This window comes from Botryllus schlosseri, chromosome 9 (genome assembly GCF_051294905.1).
Source record: "Botryllus schlosseri isolate E-star chromosome 9, Bs_hap1, whole genome shotgun sequence".
Lineage (NCBI taxonomy): Eukaryota > Metazoa > Chordata > Ascidiacea > Stolidobranchia > Styelidae > Botryllus > Botryllus schlosseri.
Genome location: NC_137244.1, coordinates 5,081,269 through 5,100,126, shown reverse-complemented (window position 1 = coordinate 5,100,126; position 18,858 = coordinate 5,081,269). Strand labels below are relative to the sequence as shown.

Below are 18,858 nucleotides of genomic sequence, written 5' to 3'. Positions count from 1 at the left end.
GTCGACTACTATGGTCATTTACACCAGGCCGATGTTGTTCATTATTTTCCGTAACTGCCGACTTATAGCACGGCCCACCTCTAGGCTTTTTGTAAGACACCGATTACGCGGATGAGGCGGCAGTAACTACAACAAGAAGATTAACTATTCCAATTTTAAATAAATAGGCGTTTAATCGGTTAATAGGCGTTTAATCGGCAATGTCCAGACTTCAAACGCCCTGTAGTATGCAGTATGAGCTGTGTCAGTAGGCTATCATTCAATTATAAACAGTTTCATTGTTAATTCATCATTGCATTTCAATGACCCAGTGATAACACTGTATGCAGAGTACGTCAGTAGCTCCTTTAAACTAATTTCACGACTCGGCCAAGTGATATGACTCGGCACATTCGACATGACTTATTCAAGACTCGTATATCATATGATCGATAATTGAAAGATAGGCTCAGCAAATATCTGCTATCTAATAAAATAAACATATTAAGAGCATTGTTCCCTCCAAGCTGCGCACATGCGCAAATGCGCAGTGCTGACACGGTCTCTGCGCACAGAAAATCTAAGTTGCGCACAAAAAATCTGAAGTGATGACCTTTTAGTCGCTACGCACTGTTGACCAAGGGTATGCGCAGTGAGTTGGTGAGCGTGCGCAGACTCGTCAAAAATTAGAGGAAACATTGATTAAGAGTGAGAATAGAGATGAATATATTATGAATCCGAACATGGTCTGAACTCCATACTGAACAATAAAGACTACGACTTGGACTCGGACTTGCGTAATGGTTCTGTCTCATCTTACCCCATCACCTCCATTATTGAATAAACTTCACTAAAAACTTTTCTGTCTACCGGTATTACTTTTCAAAGGTAAGTGTATGATTATTAGGGATAGTGTGAACGTGAGGTTCGCGTTCTGTGTGTGAACCTCTGAAATTTAGAGGTTCACGTTTACAAACGTACCTTGGGAGGTTCTGCACTGTGAACCTTTTTCATATATTACAATTATCACTTCATTATAACATCTTTGGTTGAAATGTATTGCGTTTCAACTGTCGGCCACTCCATGCACGGCGATAACAGCATAACAAAGTCAACACTAAACGAGCATGCACCTTGACAATCTCAAAAAATTTTACTTGCTTTGGTACAAAAGTTTGCTCGAAATATCCAGCTTTCCGTTTGTGAATATTTAATGAGATAACGACTCTCTGCCGTGAGCTTGACCCGCAATCACACAACATCAAGAGCGAAATACACTACATGTAGTGAGCGAATGATGCTTATTCAACCAATCAGTGAGATTGATATCGTTGTCTGATGTAAAAATCTAACAAGCGTGCGGGGTCAAATGTTTACTATATCATAAAAACCAAATCCGTGCTATTAGGATGTTGGCTACTGCAGTAAAACTTGATAATGGGGTAATACAGGTAGCACGTATAGAAGCCCGTTTTAAACGTCGCTCAATATCAACGTAGCAATGGACGCCGAATACCTTGTCCGGTCTGGCCTAGACCGTTTAGGCCAGGGGTGGGCAAACTACGGCCCGCGGGCCGCATGCGGCCCGCAACACTGTTCTGTGCGGCCCACGAGAGTCTAAAGAAACATATTGAAAATATTGATAAAATGATTACTAAAAATCGAATTAATGCAGGGAATTGATTAAAATTTTTCTTAGTATATTTAACCATGATAATTTCAAGGAAGTGGTTCTCAAACTAGGGCGTGCACCTCCTTGAGGGCGTGACAGCATCTGAGGGGGGCGCGAAGCTGTCATCAACTGCAAAAAATTGTTCGCGCTCAGCGCGATTTAGTTCCAATTCATACTTATTGCTCTGTATTCCGTCTAAATTTCATATTTCAAAATCTCTCATCCACAGTCGTACCTATCCATGCCATCAAACTACTCGTTAGGTTTACTAGCATCCTGGTTGCGTTTTGTTATATGACGATAAGGGGGACGCGAAATCTTTCACCATCATAAGGGGGCGTGCGAGAAGTTTGAGAACCACTGTTCCAAAGTAAATAATTCCAATATCATTTTCTATCTTCAATGTCTGGTGCGACAGCACGCACGCACGCAGTTTGAGAGGTTTCAACTGCTGCTAAACATGACAGAATGCGTAAACGAGATTGACGTAATTCGGATCACGAGTTTGATTTCAGATTGGCTACTCCAGTTTTAATTATTTCAGTGATGTGCTTATTAAAAACAATCTGCACGTGTCGTAGATAGATTCGTTCTCTGTATGCGTAGAATTAGGGTATATAGATTTTATCTACCCACGGTAGAGGCATGTTTGAAGCTAACATAGTTATGATGCTGTCAGCATTGTGTGTCCTGGAACTAAACCAATAGTGGAATTAGAAAATCTATGAGCAGATCGCTGCTCACAGATTTAAATTTTAATCCTGTTCTGAGAATCTGGACCACCCACTTTCATCTCAATAGTTTTGACAAATTGCATGGATATTGAGGTCGACCAGCCTATGAAATCTCGCCAATGTTTCTGACGCATGGACGATATCATCAAAGCAATGCTTTTGGTTTGTTTTAAATAAGCATCTTCATGTACTCACTATATAATCAAATGGACAAATACCAATATTGAATTTTGGTTTATAGTCCCAATTTTATATAGTGCGGCCCGCGAATGGATTCAGATGTTGAATGCGGCCCGCGAGCTCAAAAGTTTGCCCACCCCTGGTTTAGGCGTACGCTTATATTCCCTTGCAAGTCATCGTCGAAATTGTTGACAAAGCGACGACAGATATCATTTTAAGGCAGTGGTTCTTAACCTTGCCCCCAGCGCCCCCCAGGGGGCGCTGGCGATTTTGAAGGGGGGCGGAAACGCTCAGGGGGCGATATGGGGGGCGCTGGGCTCAGGGGGGCGGTATGGGGGGCGCTGGAGGAAAATGGCTTCGCAGTAGATGATGTGGTGATAGGACATATCTATAATGAGTATTCAGAGCAAATTGACACCGAAAACTTCGTTACATATAGCCTTCAAAATACATATAGGTTTAATTGTCCATGGGCGCCTCAATGACTGACACCGAATGTTCCTGTCTTGGCAATCTGAACCCCAGAAGACGAATTCCATCTGGCAGGGGAAAATTATATGTCAGTGAAGAAATACCAATCTGAAATCGTGTGCGTCTTTTAGTTTAGTACGATTGGGCGACAGGGATATTCCTGTTGGGCGATATCCCCGTTGAGCGATTCTATATTTTTTGATATTGCAGACAGGGGGTCACGAAATAACATCATGCAACGAAGTCATACCAACGGGTTCGCCCGCCCGAATATGTTTAATTATTAGTAACGGGCCCTACAGTTTCCAAGAAACCCCACAATGTTCGCTTTAAGTTTTGATGAGTCTGCGCACACTCAACAACTCACTGCGCTGACCCCTGGACAACAGTGCGTATCAACTAAAAAAGGTAATAACTTCGGATTTGTTGTGCGCAACGTAGATTTTCTGTGCGCAGAGACCGTGTCAGCACTGCGCACGTGCGCAGCTTAGAGGGAACATTGCACCTCACTCAGCTCTACCGGTAAATGTGTTTACGTGAGCAGTGAGAGGATAAAAATTAATCTCAATTTACATGCAATTCCAGATGATATTGACCAATTCAATCAATAATTAGTGAAATTTTTCGCGCTTCGCGCGACTAGGCGGGAATAGCTGCCTCATTAAATGGACACCCAATGTATAGATACCTAACAGGCTTTCAGCAAATAGAGGACAGCCTAATGGGGGTCTGGGAGTGAAGTCTCCCAGTAGCTTTGTTTATCGCCCGATGGGGGCCCAGGACCAACGTTTTTTGTTTGGGGGGGGGGGGGGGGGGCTGACGGAGTGCTGTTACGGCCCTGGTAACGAATAATTGTACCTGCGGGCACGCCCGAATATGTTTAATTATTAATTACGTGCCCTTTATCTTCCTATACAACAGCTCACTCAGTTTATATATGTAATCACCACCTATTCATTCATGCATTATAGAAAATTTTGGTACCTAGGGCGACCAGGCCACACAAACTTTGCTGACCATCGAAATCACGATAGGGGTTTGTGGGGGCGAAGCCTTCAGAAGTTCGGTTTATCACGTTATGGGTGCGCAAGGCAATCGTTTTTAGGGGGTTGACGAAGTGCTGTTACGGCCCTCCCTCTTACTCATTGTATTTATTACATTCCTTACATTATGAAGTTGGAGGGGGGGCGCTGGAGCACGATAATTTTTGAAAGGGGGCGCTGGAGGAAAAAAGGTTAAGAACCACTGCGCTAAACAATCATCATATTTTCGTAATAACTGTTCGATTAGCGCGAGGCACGAGGATAGTAGTAAATACCATCATTACAGACTCACATTTGCAAGTTCCTGTAACACAAATTTTACCCGTTCAAGGGTTATTAAAGTATGGACCGCACAGAGTATAATTTTAGGTCGACACGGTGCCAGATCTATCTGTTAATATGTGTGCAATATTTGTTGAATTTATTGCAAAAAATCCTGCGATAATTTTTACATATCGAAGGTCACTGTGTTGGGTAGGCTGTAGCCGATAAGCGAGACGAAGAAAATATTGCTTTATCATGACAATTCATGATAGAATTTGTCCGACTGTTTTTTCTTTTGGAAAACATGGTCGAAGACCGTTGGGATAAACTAGTGTGGGGCGCAACGAGCGAGTTCAGGCCTATGAGACTCATTCATTTCGTACAAACATTGAAATTTCCAATAGCTGCTGTGACAGGGTTTCATAAATTCAGATCAGCAGTTGAAACCGTTTCCGGAATAGTCCATGAAATCACGAACATCATAAATGATCAAGAGCAAACTCACTACAAATATCATGCAACTCGTTCAATCATGGAAATGAATGCATAGGGAATTAGGGATAGCGATAACGAAATATCATTTAGTATCTTCAACTTTCGTGACAATGGCATGGAATCAAATTCATTGGTTACGTCCGTTAACGGAAACACGATCAACACAAATCATTAAAACTTATTTAAAATTGATCAAATTATGGCTTGTAAATTTCTAATTTTATTGTAAATAAACAATGAATGTATCAGTTTCACTACCACTACCACGATAAGCAAGTAACAAAGTATTTTTTACTCCTAATGAATTTGGGCCTGCTAACCAGGCATCAAAAATATTCTTGGGCGTGCATTACAAGTATTTATATCAGGTTAATGCCAATCACTTTTGTTTAAATAACAAAGAAATCGTTTCTTTGAGTCCATACAAATTTTGCAGATTTACAGAAAAGATTTTGTTGTTATTTACCAGTCTGCTGCAAAATATGAAATCTGGAAGTCATTAGGGCACTGGTTCTTGAACATTTTTGGACACGCCCCGTTGTGATAGCAATAAAATTTCTCACACCCCTTATCGTCGTATCATGAAATTAAAAAAAGCAACCAGAACGCTAGAAATCCCAACTCATAGTTGGATGGCAGTGACGGTAATAGTTGTTGATGAGAGAATATTCAAATATTAAATTCTGACCATACACAGAGAGATAAGTAGAAGCTGCCATGTGCGAGAAAGATTTTAGTTGACAGCAGCTTCACGCCCCTTCAAATGCTTTCTCCTGTTTGAGAACCACTCCTTCGGGGTATGACATCCAATGCATAGTAGCTCAAAACGTCAACAATGTTTCTGAATACTCCATTTTCACTGAAGCAGTTTTATATTCTTGGCATCAGCTGCGATCCAGGATCGGTCAATCTCTGATTCGTGGCGTGCCGTGGTGTTTGCTTCTTTTCTACTGGTCGACTCCAAGTTGCACTCCTTGAAAATGTGATTAAATTCCAAAGTTTTGAATATGTCAATGAAAATTCTAAATTTTATGCAGAAATAAATATAAATATTTCACACATGCAGGTTACACAAGCGCAGGAAAGGCGCTCGGGTAAATGTGAAATCCTATCACTGAGAAGGACTAAAATTCGCATAACGACTAATAAAAATATCTTGAATTAGGTCTGCGTTTTTTTCAATTCGGCCATTTTGACATTTACATTGACATTCAGACGCACAGGCCACAGTGAGAATGCAGAACTGTAGCTCAGAATGAAATTTATAGCAGAACGTCTATGTACGTCTACGAACGGTCTATGTAAATTTGTATGGTCCACAAAACAGAAAGATTACGATACCTGTTTCAATAAGACATGCGCTTGGGTCTTGGATTGTATTAGCTTGTCTCTCAATTTGGCTTGGATAAGAAGACAGTTGACTTCATCAACCTCGTTTTACTGAAAATGTAATTGAATGCAAACAAGATCCGAAAATAAATATCGTAAAATCGTTATTCCTATGGGTTTGGATTTCCATTACAATAATTGACATACGGTAGGCTTTACATATAACTTCGATTCTAAGATTTTATAGCTGCTGTGAAATGAGACGAGAAAATATACCAGACAAAGGATACATTGATTGTCTTTAGTACAAAAAACTTTGTGACATCTTATGGAAGGTGTTGAATACTTTTCCTTCATTGCAGTAATTGTAATTGTTCTCAATCTTTCAAATCCTTCCTTCCTGGTAAAATTCAATTAATGAAATTATTTGGAATTAGCACGACATGGGAAATGATCTCAATTTGATGTTCCAAGTATAGTTCAGTAAGCAGTAGTTTAAATACAAGTTACCCCAGCTCTTTACATTCAAGAACACCTCTGTTCAATGTACACAGATCAAGCCTCTCTTCAGCTCATATCGCATATATAGATAGTTATTGAGAGAATTGGGACTGCAAAAACCAGCACATTACATAATCAATGGTGATATATGAAATGAATAAATAGACTTACATAACCACATGTTTCCATGGGTTCTTGAGGCAAAAGTATTATCGCAAAAGATGACTGCACCGGCACGAAATCCGTTCAGATGACTCCTCACGTCACTATCAACATTGTCTGTTAGCACAGGCCCGGTAGAACCAGGGGGTCTTTAGGAAGAGTCGACACCAGTTGGATGAATTTGAAGATCAATCCAAGACTGTTGAAAAGAAAATACTTGTTTCAAAAATTTGCAATACAAGGGAACTATTCAATATTCGGGCAGCTTCTTTGAGGTGCAAAACTTCAATATAAAATTGAATAGTATATGCATATTGAAATGAGCCCGAATATTTTCGGCTGAGACTCGTCAGCAACTAGTAGAGAGCTCGAAAGAACGATGTACATCAAAATGGTATCACAAAATATGACGTCACCAGCATTCAGTATTATGCAGATATCAGACTTGATACATTTGTATGTGACAAAAGGGTGTCTTTCATAGAACAAATAATTATTGTAATGGAAAGTTGCATGTGACCGTACCACCAATTTTACTCCAGCACGAGTAGCATACTTTCCTGGATTGTTAATCATTTTAGTGGAATTTTACCAGCAAACATTCATAAAAATAACCGAATGCAGCAGAATCAAATTCATGATCTAAGGATACACCAGTTTACTTAAGAAACATCGCGATGCTTACCAGTATTTTAAACAACAAATGCATTTCAAGAAGGTGCCAATTGCAATACATACTACCTGCACCTTAGGGCATTTTTCATATTCTTTCCATCAGCCGCAACCCAGGCTTGATGAGTCCCTGATTTGTGGCGTGCCATGGCGGATCTTTTTTTACTGGACAAATCCAAATGCTGCTCCTAGAAAATACGAAACATTACAAAGGAAAATTGTAAATTTGATGCAGAAGTAAATATAAATATCTCACACAGATAGGTTACAGAAGCGCAGGAGAGGTGCTCAGCCCCCCAGGTTGAGAACCACTGACCTAGCCCAATATAGTTCACTAAGCAATAGTTAAAGTACAAGTTACACGAGCTCATTACGTTCAACTACATCTCTGTTCAGTGTTCAGTGTACACAGATGAAGCCTTTTTCAGCTCATATCGAATAGCCCGTAAGTTACTCTGCGAGAATGTTCGTGAGAAAAGTAGGACTGCAAAAACCAGCAAATTACATAATCAATGGTGATATATAAAATGAATAAATAGGCTTACATAATCACATGTATCCATGGGCTCTTGAGACAAAGGACTGTATCACATAAGATGGCTGTGCCGGCACAAAAACCGTTAAGAACGACTCCTCACGTCACTGTCAACATTGTCTGATAGCGCAGGCACGGTACACCCAGGGGGCTCTTTTTAAAGAGTGGACATCAGTTGAACGAATTTGAGGATCAATCCAAGACTATTGAAAAGAAATATTTGTTGCCAAAATTTGCAATACAAATGAACTGCTTAGTAGTCACGCAGATATCATACTGGATACAGTTTTTTTTTTCTGCAATAGGTTGTGCGTGACAGAAGGGTGTCTTTCGTAGAATAATTAAGTAATGGAATGGAAAGTTGCACATGACGTTACCACCAATTTTACTCTGGCACAGTTAGTATACTTCCTGGATTGTTAACAATTTTTGTGAAATTTTATCAGCAAACATTCATAAAAATCTTTATCACAAAGGTAACCGATTGCAACAGAATCAAATTCATTCTCTAAGGATATACCAGTTCACTTACAAAACACCGTGATGCTTACCAGTATTCCATTCAGCAAATGCATTTCAAACAGGTGCCAAGTTCAATACATACTACCTGCAAAATAGAGTTTAGTTCAGTTACCGTATCACAATAAACTTAGAAAAGTCAAATTTGGGGATTGGGCAAAACAAATACTACCCCTTGTGATCCATGGTTTGTTGAAAAGATTGTTTGTTTGGCTATTATTGGGGCGATTTTTTGGACCTAAAAAGGTAAGATTTTGACGACAAAATTCAAATTCACACATATTTTGATGATGAAAAACTTAATTTTGACCCCATGTACTTAAATTAGGTGTTTCTCACATAGTGTTAGAATTGTATTACCGGAACTTATCTTTATTTCTGGCTGGAGCTGTCTGTTCTTCTGAAGTAATTTGACCTGAAAAAATCTTTTAGCATGAAAATTGACAAATTTTTACATGAAAAAGAACTTATTTTATCGAAATCTGGACCCATGAATAATTCTAGTATTAGTTACATCTCGTATTATGGTAGAAATAATTAAAAATTTGTTGTAGTACAACGAAAGATACTTTCCTACATTTCCGGGTAGAAAGTGTCCTAACTAAGTAGCTTGGCAAGAATGAAGAACGTTCACCAGCTGCAGTTGTTGGCCGGCAACACTGAAGTTGTGCGTACACTGCACTCTCTCTCTCATTATGACAAAGTTGTCTACATCGCAATTTTTCATCACACGGTTTCTAATAGAAGAACCAATGCCCACGCAGTCTTGCTTCAGTTAGGATAGTGCAATAGGCTACGTTGAGTATTTGTTTCATTTGACAGTTTATGATTCACAATGAGCAGACGATGGTCCGTCTACAACGGTAGGACTATAAAGTAGGCTACAAGATGTAAATTGTAAAATGATAAGTTCACCGACAGTGCAATCGTCTATGATACAAACGAAATGCAAGTTGCCAACAAAATTTTGATTTTGTAAAGAATTTTGGCAATTTTTGACCTAACGGTACAATTTTGACAAAGTTTTAACCTATTTTGACATGTCAAAAAAATCGCTTTAGTTAACACCTTACCACTTGGAATAAACAGTACAGTGTGAAATGTGTTGCAGTTGAAAAACAATCAAAACCGTTGCATGACTGTCATGTCGGCATTCAATTGCTGACATTGCAGTACTTGTCCACAATGGACCACAATATCGCCTACATGCATAGTGATATTTCAGTGTGGATAGAGAGAACATCCCTTTATCCATATGCAGTGGCGGCTCGTGACAATATCGGGTGGTGGGGCAAGGGATGCAAGCGACTTTTTATCAAGATGACGTCACAATGGCGTTTTCCAACGTAAACACGTAACTTAATGATGGTACGGTAACATGAATTTCCCGGCAACAGTGGTTTTAACGTATGTGCCACGAGAGGTGCGCCGGTGAGCTGTGACTTGAAGTGTGGTAACTGCGTAAACGGCGTACGGAACAAAGATTCAACACGGTTCATGTTCGCACTAGACCTGACTAATTATCTGCAGAAATGGAAATGACTATAACTCGAGAGATTCGAAAGGTCAACGAGTTCGGATAGATACGCAATTGTTATCTCATTGATTGGGCCTGTCATATTGAATCCAAAACATCATTCTGAAGAACTAAGAATAGCAGCCTCGGAAATTCGGTCTCGGTACAGCATAGGAGATTTTGGCCTTGAAACTGGAGACTGTAACACGACACATACGGCTTTATTACTGTCTATAGGTCTGCTGCGAAATCGCCTTTGGAAAATATATTACCGAATAAATACGTGGATGAAAGCCGTAAACTTAGTACACTGTTACATGACATCATCGAGAAGTGGCCTCATGGCGCTTTTCGGTATGGTAACTGTCAAAATTAATGCGAACAGACCAACACCGAATTTTGCGTAAAATTTACTGTGGAATAGGCTGATCAAGTGATCAGCTGTTAGCCGCCATCGAAAACGAAATAGCTATCGCGCTTGACAGGGGGTTGTAAGCAAATGGCTTGAAGGCCACAATTTCACGGTGAAATTGACATTGGAGAATTTAATATCAAAGTAAATATTATGATGCAAACTGAGAATGATATCATCATCTCAGTTAACGTTGCCGCAGATACGCCGGCTTTTGCGTGAAATCCGCAATGCCGCGTTGTAGGCTGAAGTGTCAGATCGGAGCACATCTCCACCATACTCGACCTTGATAACGAAATTACTGCCCTAATCATTGAGTGTCAACCTTGAGACTTGGCACAGCGTTCGATACTAAAATCAAGACATACCGTGCAAAAGCTTTTGACGGATCTAGGTAAGGAGCATCGTTAAAATCAATGGAGACCAATACCGGCTTTGCGTATAATCCGTTGGCGATAAATGACGAGTCAGCTCTCACTCGAATTAGGAAACGAAATTACCACTAACACAGTTCAGTGACACACTTAAAACTTGGTACAGCGTTCTATACTAACATTAAGACTTACCGTGCCAAATGTCAAAACCGATCTCAGTATTGAACATCGTCAAAATCAATGGATACCAATACCGGCTTTTGAGTAAAATCTGTTTGCGATACATGACGGATCAGCACACACTCAACTTCGGAAACAGAATTACTACCCTAAACTTTAAGTAGAAACCCTGAAACTTGGGGCAGTGTTAAATACCACCATCACGACATGACATACCAAGTTTCAAGAGTTTTCATGGTGTGAGACACCATCAAAATCAACCTATACCAGCAAAGGTCGACTAAACGCATATGACGGTAACCGAGTTCAGCTATAGATACGATTGTTACATCACACCTTAGGGGCACAGAGCCATTGTGCCCCGGTTGCTCGGTAATTTTATGAATAGGAGACAGTAAATCACCGTTTCTTTATTGTGCGCGGCTTTGAGAGAATAGACAGTGAAAGCTTGTTATGAGCGCTACCGGGGCATGCCCCGGCTAGGCATTCGCAAAGCGAAAACGCAGAAGAGAATTCGATTTTCGCAGAGACTTCGCTATATATGGGCATTTACAAGCGAAAGGACAAGAAGATTACGATTTTCGCTGTGATTTCGGTATATATAGATTGGTGTGCGTCTATAAATGGTAAGGAATTGTTATTGAACAGGATTTTAGGTGGGGCAATGCCCCAGTTGCCCTATAGGACGAGCCGCCACTGTCCATATGTCAAAAAAGTTACTTTTATAGCAGTTTCCCATCAGTACCGTAGTACTGGACCTGGTCGCAGCCTGGTATATAATCAGATTCGAAGCTCGGTCATCCAGCAATAATATCAGACGAATCATATACTACAAAACATCTAAAGAACATTCATATGTATAAGGGATATCAGTAGCCTACTAAAACATCTAAAACATACGACGTTACTGCAATGTCAAAACGAGTTCATTTTATGACTATTCTCACATTACATACATTCAATAACATTTACCGCATTTCCATACCTTACAGTACATGGATGTTATGATCCTTTACGCCATCAGGTAGCAGAAACTGCTTCAATATATCCATTCCGCCAAGTTTTTTCGTGTACCCTACTCTCTGCCTGAAGCCTGACGAACCACCGGTTGCCGGAGAACCCGGCACTTGGAGAACCCGTCCCTACCAACTCGGCCCTCGGAGAACCCGGCCCTTGGAGAACCCGGCCCTCGGTGAATTCCTCGGGAAATTTTGAAATTAAGTGTATTCACAAGTATTATTATGAATTAATAAAGTAATAATGTTATTATCAACTGATTTGTCAGTCTTGTAAGGAGGTCAGGGCATGCGTAGGTCACGCAGTCACGGCGTGATCAGATCACGGATTGCGTAAGCGCCAAGCGCAGGAAAGACCGCGACTTTCACATATCGACCACGCGTGATTTTGTCGTTTTTATTTATATTAGATGTGATTTTGTCGTTTTTATTCCATTATATTAGATGTGACATTTACCTGATTCAATTGATTGTGTGAAGTTGGTCAGAGCAGGCTGTTAAGGGCAATGCAACTGTAGGTTGAGGTGGGGTAGGGAGACATTAGGGTTCGGCGAGTGGAATATTGGGTTCAGGTAGGATACTAGGGTTTGGGGAGGGGGGATATTAGGGTTAGGGTTAGGATATTAGGGTTGCCGGGGGTGGGATATTGGGGTTAGGGTTAGGATATTAGGGGTAAGGTTAGGGTTGTCGGAGGTGGAATATTAGGGTTAGGGTTGTCGGGGTGGGATATTAGGGTTGTCGGGGTGGGATATTAGGGTTGCCGGAGGTGGTATATTAGGGGTAGGGTTAGGATATTAGGGTTGCCGGATGTGGGATATTAGGATTGCCGGTGAATACAAAATTTCCCGAGGGCCGGGTACACATTTAATGCATTTTTAATTCAAAATTGTTCGAGGGCCGCATTCACCGAGGTCCAGAGTAGTCGAAAAACACCGTGAATACCACAACAAGTAGACCACGCGTGCTTGATATACAAAATTTCCCGAGGGCCGGGTTCTCCGAGGGCCGAGTTGGTAGGGACGGGTTCTCCAAGTGCCGGGTTCTCTGGTAATCGAACCACCAATTCAAATCCAAACTGAAAACGAGCGCCCTCTACCGTAACGAAGGTGGTGACCCCTCTGCCTCACAGGGAAATATGCATATTTCATTGAAATATTACCCTTAAACTTAGTGTTGGGTCAAGTGAGTAATATTATTTTACATATACCATGATTTAACGTGATCTCTAAACGTACCGATGGTTTATGAATGCAAAATTGATGATAAATTACCAAGTATAAATTTTCTTGAAAATAAGCCGCAGTGGTGAAGTGTTACATGTAAACGGAGAAATACGCAGAAGCGTTGCGACGATAATGGCCCAATGCGTTTATATGCCCCAAAAGTGTGTCTGTACGCAGAAAAAAGTGTTATGGAGTGTTCAATACGACCTTGCGGATTTACAGTGTAGGCTATGGTCTTTGACTACTTGATTAAATTCCATTTATGACCAATGCCTATTAGTAGTAAGAGTGTGTGTGCTTGTAATCAGAATAGTGTGCAATGACAAAATTAGTAGGTTCAATCTTTTTATTAGTTGCTGACTCATACACAAGAGCTACACTTGGATTTTTATTTACATTTTTATTGTACAGGTTTGGATATCTGCCATATTGGAATGATTCATACATTTCAGGATATTAGAGAGTCCATGTTATAAAAACTTGAAAAAGGAAGGATATTTAGCAAATCTTTATTTCATGTTAATTGCGTAGTGGATAATTCGAGCTGTGCCACAATGAAACAATTTAGCATGCCATAGTTGTATGATAGTCATTCAACCGACAATGTGGCATATAATTTTCGAAGTAAATTGGTAATAATGCTGGAGTCGGAGTCGGGAGTCGGAGTCGGTACGTTTAAAGACCCAGGAGTCGGAGCCGGAGTCGGTAGTAAAATTTACCGACTCCACAGCCCTGGTCCCAGGTCAAAGTGGGTTGTTTGATTGAATGACCGCTACAAGTCGTCTCGGCTCATTCCTATCGAGTCATTTTATCGCAATCTTGTGGTGTGGTGAAATTATTATTGAGTAAGTAAGCCAAAATCGTCATCGCGAACGCTTCGCCCCCCTAGCTCGGCCAAGTCACTGTCGGATTACGCCTGGTCATGGAAACACGGCCGACATGTATAGCGCATGTGTCATGGCCTTTCGGCCGTCCGTCGACCGTGCATGGAAACGAAGTATATGTATTTAGAAGAGGAGAGAGACGACAGGATTGTGGCTTTTACATTCTGTGCCGATGCTGGTCAGATGTGCATTGCCATACCAAATCGAGGAAGCTTACATTTGTTAAGGTATTGAAACATGCAAACGTAGTAGGCTATGAAGAATGTCAGGGGCTCTTAAACTTTTTAGGTCGCGACCCAAATCTGAGTTTAGTGGCATCTTGCAACTCCAGCGTCATATATCAAAAGGAATGTATTTTTAATATCTGTATGCTATGCACCTGCACCAATAACAGTTTTACGGAACTCAGCTCTATGAAACATTTCAGCCGCACGCGATTTCCAATTTTGACGCATTATTTCCCCTACGGCTGCATTTGTACTGCATTTGTACTACTCAGATTGCAAGGACGGAACTGTGCGGGTGCAGACAAATTCAACGACACAAAGAGTTATTTGAAGTTCAAGGAGTATATCGGCAATACAAAAATTTACTTTCAATTGAGCACATTTATCTATAAGAAATTTCCGAAGAAAAGCATATTTTAGACAACAGATTGAAAAGTGTTCGGCGGTTTTGGGATAGCGGCAATTTGTTTGTGGTATTCATGGTGTTTGTCGACTACTATGGTCATTTACACCAGGCCGATGTTGTTCATTATTTTCCGTAACTGCCGACTTATAGCACGGCCCACCTCTAGGCTTTTTGTAAGACACCGATTACGCGGATGAGGCGGCAGTAACTACAACAAGAAGATTAACTATTCCAATTTTAAATAAATAGGCGTTTAATCGGTTAATAGGCGTTTAATCGGCAATGTCCAGACTTCAAACGCCCTGTAGTATGCAGTATGAGCTGTGTCAGTAGGCTATCATTCAATTATAAACAGTTTCATTGTTAATTCATCATTGCATTTCAATGACCCAGTGATAACACTGTATGCAGAGTACGTCAGTAGCTCCTTTAAACTAATTTCACGACTCGGCCAAGTGATATGACTCGGCACATTCGACATGACTTATTCAAGACTCGTATATCATATGATCGATAATTGAAAGATAGGCTCAGCAAATATCTGCTATCTAATAAAATAAACATATTAAGAGCATTGTTCCCTCCAAGCTGCGCACATGCGCAAATGCGCAGTGCTGACACGGTCTCTGCGCACAGAAAATCTAAGTTGCGCACAAAAAATCTGAAGTGATGACCTTTTAGTCGCTACGCACTGTTGACCAAGGGTATGCGCAGTGAGTTGGTGAGCGTGCGCAGACTCGTCAAAAATTAGAGGAAACATTGATTAAGAGTGAGAATAGAGATGAATATATTATGAATCCGAACATGGTCTGAACTCCATACTGAACAATAAAGACTACGACTTGGACTCGGACTTGCGTAATGGTTCTGTCTCATCTTACCCCATCACCTCCATTATTGAATAAACTTCACTAAAAACTTTTCTGTCTACCGGTATTACTTTTCAAAGGTAAGTGTATGATTATTAGGGATAGTGTGAACGTGAGGTTCGCGTTCTGTGTGTGAACCTCTGAAATTTAGAGGTTCACGTTTACAAACGTACCTTGGGAGGTTCTGCACTGTGAACCTTTTTCATATATTACAATTATCACTTCATTATAACATCTTTGGTTGAAATGTATTGCGTTTCAACTGTCGGCCACTCCATGCACGGCGATAACAGCATAACAAAGTCAACACTAAACGAGCATGCACCTTGACAATCTCAAAAAATTTTACTTGCTTTGGTACAAAAGTTTGCTCGAAATATCCAGCTTTCCGTTTGTGAATATTTAATGAGATAACGACTCTCTGCCGTGAGCTTGACCCGCAATCACACAACATCAAGAGCGAAATACACTACATGTAGTGAGCGAATGATGCTTATTCAACCAATCAGTGAGATTGATATCGTTGTCTGATGTAAAAATCTAACAAGCGTGCGGGGTCAAATGTTTACTATATCATAAAAACCAAATCCGTGCTATTAGGATGTTGGCTACTGCAGTAAAACTTGATAATGGGGTAATACAGGTAGCACGTATAGAAGCCCGTTTTAAACGTCGCTCAATATCAACGTAGCAATGGACGCCGAATACCTTGTCCGGTCTGGCCTAGACCGTTTAGGCCAGGGGTGGGCAAACTACGGCCCGCGGGCCGCATGCGGCCCGCAACACTGTTCTGTGCGGCCCACGAGAGTCTAAAGAAACATATTGAAAATATTGATAAAATGATTACTAAAAATCGAATTAATGCAGGGAATTGATTAAAATTTTTCTTAGTATATTTAACCATGATAATTTCAAGGAAGTGGTTCTCAAACTAGGGCGTGCACCTCCTTGAGGGCGTGACAGCATCTGAGGGGGGCGCGAAGCTGTCATCAACTGCAAAAAATTGTTCGCGCTCAGCGCGATTTAGTTCCAATTCATACTTATTGCTCTGTATTCCGTCTAAATTTCATATTTCAAAATCTCTCATCCACAGTCGTACCTATCCATGCCATCAAACTACTCGTTAGGTTTACTAGCATCCTGGTTGCGTTTTGTTATATGACGATAAGGGGGACGCGAAATCTTTCACCATCATAAGGGGGCGTGCGAGAAGTTTGAGAACCACTGTTCCAAAGTAAATAATTCCAATATCATTTTCTATCTTCAATGTCTGGTGCGACAGCACGCACGCACGCAGTTTGAGAGGTTTCAACTGCTGCTAAACATGACAGAATGCGTAAACGAGATTGACGTAATTCGGATCACGAGTTTGATTTCAGATTGGCTACTCCAGTTTTAATTATTTCAGTGATGTGCTTATTAAAAACAATCTGCACGTGTCGTAGATAGATTCGTTCTCTGTATGCGTAGAATTAGGGTATATAGATTTTATCTACCCACGGTAGAGGCATGTTTGAAGCTAACATAGTTATGATGCTGTCAGCATTGTGTGTCCTGGAACTAAACCAATAGTGGAATTAGAAAATCTATGAGCAGATCGCTGCTCACAGATTTAAATTTTAATCCTGTTCTGAGAATCTGGACCACCCACTTTCATCTCAATAGTTTTGACAAATTGCATGGATATTGAGGTCGACCAGCCTATGAAATCTCGCCAATGTTTCTGACGCATGGACGATATCATCAAAGCAATGCTTTTGGTTTGTTTTAAATAAGCATCTTCATGTACTCACTATATAATCAAATGGACAAATACCAATATTGAATTTTGGTTTATAGTCCCAATTTTATATAGTGCGGCCCGCGAATGGATTCAGATGTTGAATGCGGCCCGCGAGCTCAAAAGTTTGCCCACCCCTGGTTTAGGCGTACGCTTATATTCCCTTGCAAGTCATCGTCGAAATTGTTGACAAAGCGACGACAGATATCATTTTAAGGGATTATATATATCATTTTATTGCCCCAGTTGATACAGTTGGCGTCGTTTAAAACGTCAATATGTACTTCAGCATTGTGGCATGATGTGGCCCGAGTCATCGCTAGGTATTGTGTACATTAATATCGGCTATCACTTCACTGAAATATAGGGTTGGAATTATCAATATGAAGTCACGTGACGTCATGAGGTTCACGTTCGCGTTCACACGAACCTGAACCTTTCAGAGGTTCACACCATCCCTAATGATTATACAGATACACTCCAGTAATGCCATTTTACAACATGAAATATTATGATCGGTGTACCCTTACAAACATGAATTTGCATAACACAAAAACTATTAAAATACCTATTTCGGCATCTCTCTTCCGAACCGCAAATCTGTTTGCCTTGGTAATATGGGTAGGGCTGTAGATGACATGGGAGTTTTGAAGAGTGAGTAGCCTAGTTGTAGTTGCGAGTTTTGAAAAGTGAGTAGTTCTAGTTTTGCTTTTGAGTTTTGAAAATCCATCAGTTCTAGTTCTAGTTTCTAGTCTTGATGACTGAGTAGTTGTAGTTGTAATTGCTAGTTTTGAAAAGTCATTGGTTCTAGCACTAGTTGTATTTGCGAGTTTTGAAAAGGCAGAAGGACAATTATAAATAGACAGGGTTGTAACCAAGTCACGAGGCTCCGAGTCACAAGTCATTCTCACTTTTATACTTTTGACTCGAGTCAAGTCGAGTCATTTTCAATTGACCACAGAGTCAATTCCGAGTCCAAGTCCGCGAGCAGAGGGTCGAGTCCGAGTCATGGTAATATGACTCGAGTCCGAGTCTAAGTTCAAGTCATTGTGATGACAACTCAGTTTCCAGTTATGGTCTTGTTAACGCCACTTTTAAAACTCTGTTTGGTTGGTTGGTTTGTGGTGTGGTATTCATGGTGTTTGTCGACTACTATGGTCATTTACACCAGACCGATATTCTTTTTATTTTCCGTAACTGGTGATATCGCATTAATAATATACTAATTTTCGTCACTTTTAGCAATTTCTGGTCGCATTTTCAAGTACCATTACCAATAGACGAAATCCAAATAGTGTCGTTACTTTACTATTCTTTAAAATTGCAATGAAAAGTCAGCCTTGGCCGTCTAATTCTCGAGTCATATGACTTTGTTCGAGTCATACACAACGACTCGAGTCCAAGTCGAGTCAATA

At 40.6% G+C, this 18,858-nt stretch overlaps 1 long non-coding RNA gene across 10 annotated transcripts; it reads right to left on the bottom strand.

The window, feature by feature from the left end:
• Positions 1 to 3,206: 3,206 nt before the first annotated feature.
• On the bottom strand, positions 3,207 to 12,159 carry LOC145445963 (uncharacterized). 10 transcript variants are annotated; one of them, XR_013917159.1, is made up of 8 exons: positions 12,024 to 12,159; positions 8,917 to 8,971; positions 8,589 to 8,644; positions 8,048 to 8,240; positions 7,572 to 7,690; positions 6,840 to 7,029; positions 6,180 to 6,278; positions 3,207 to 5,811 (listed from the first exon to the last, which is right to left on the bottom strand). It is a non-coding gene; the product is annotated as an uncharacterized LOC145445963 (long non-coding RNA). The 10 variants fall into 10 exon arrangements; XR_013917162.1 differs by having other exon boundaries at positions 7,578 to 7,690; XR_013917154.1 differs by lacking the exon at positions 8,048 to 8,240.
• Positions 12,160 to 18,858: the final 6,699 nt, after the last annotated feature.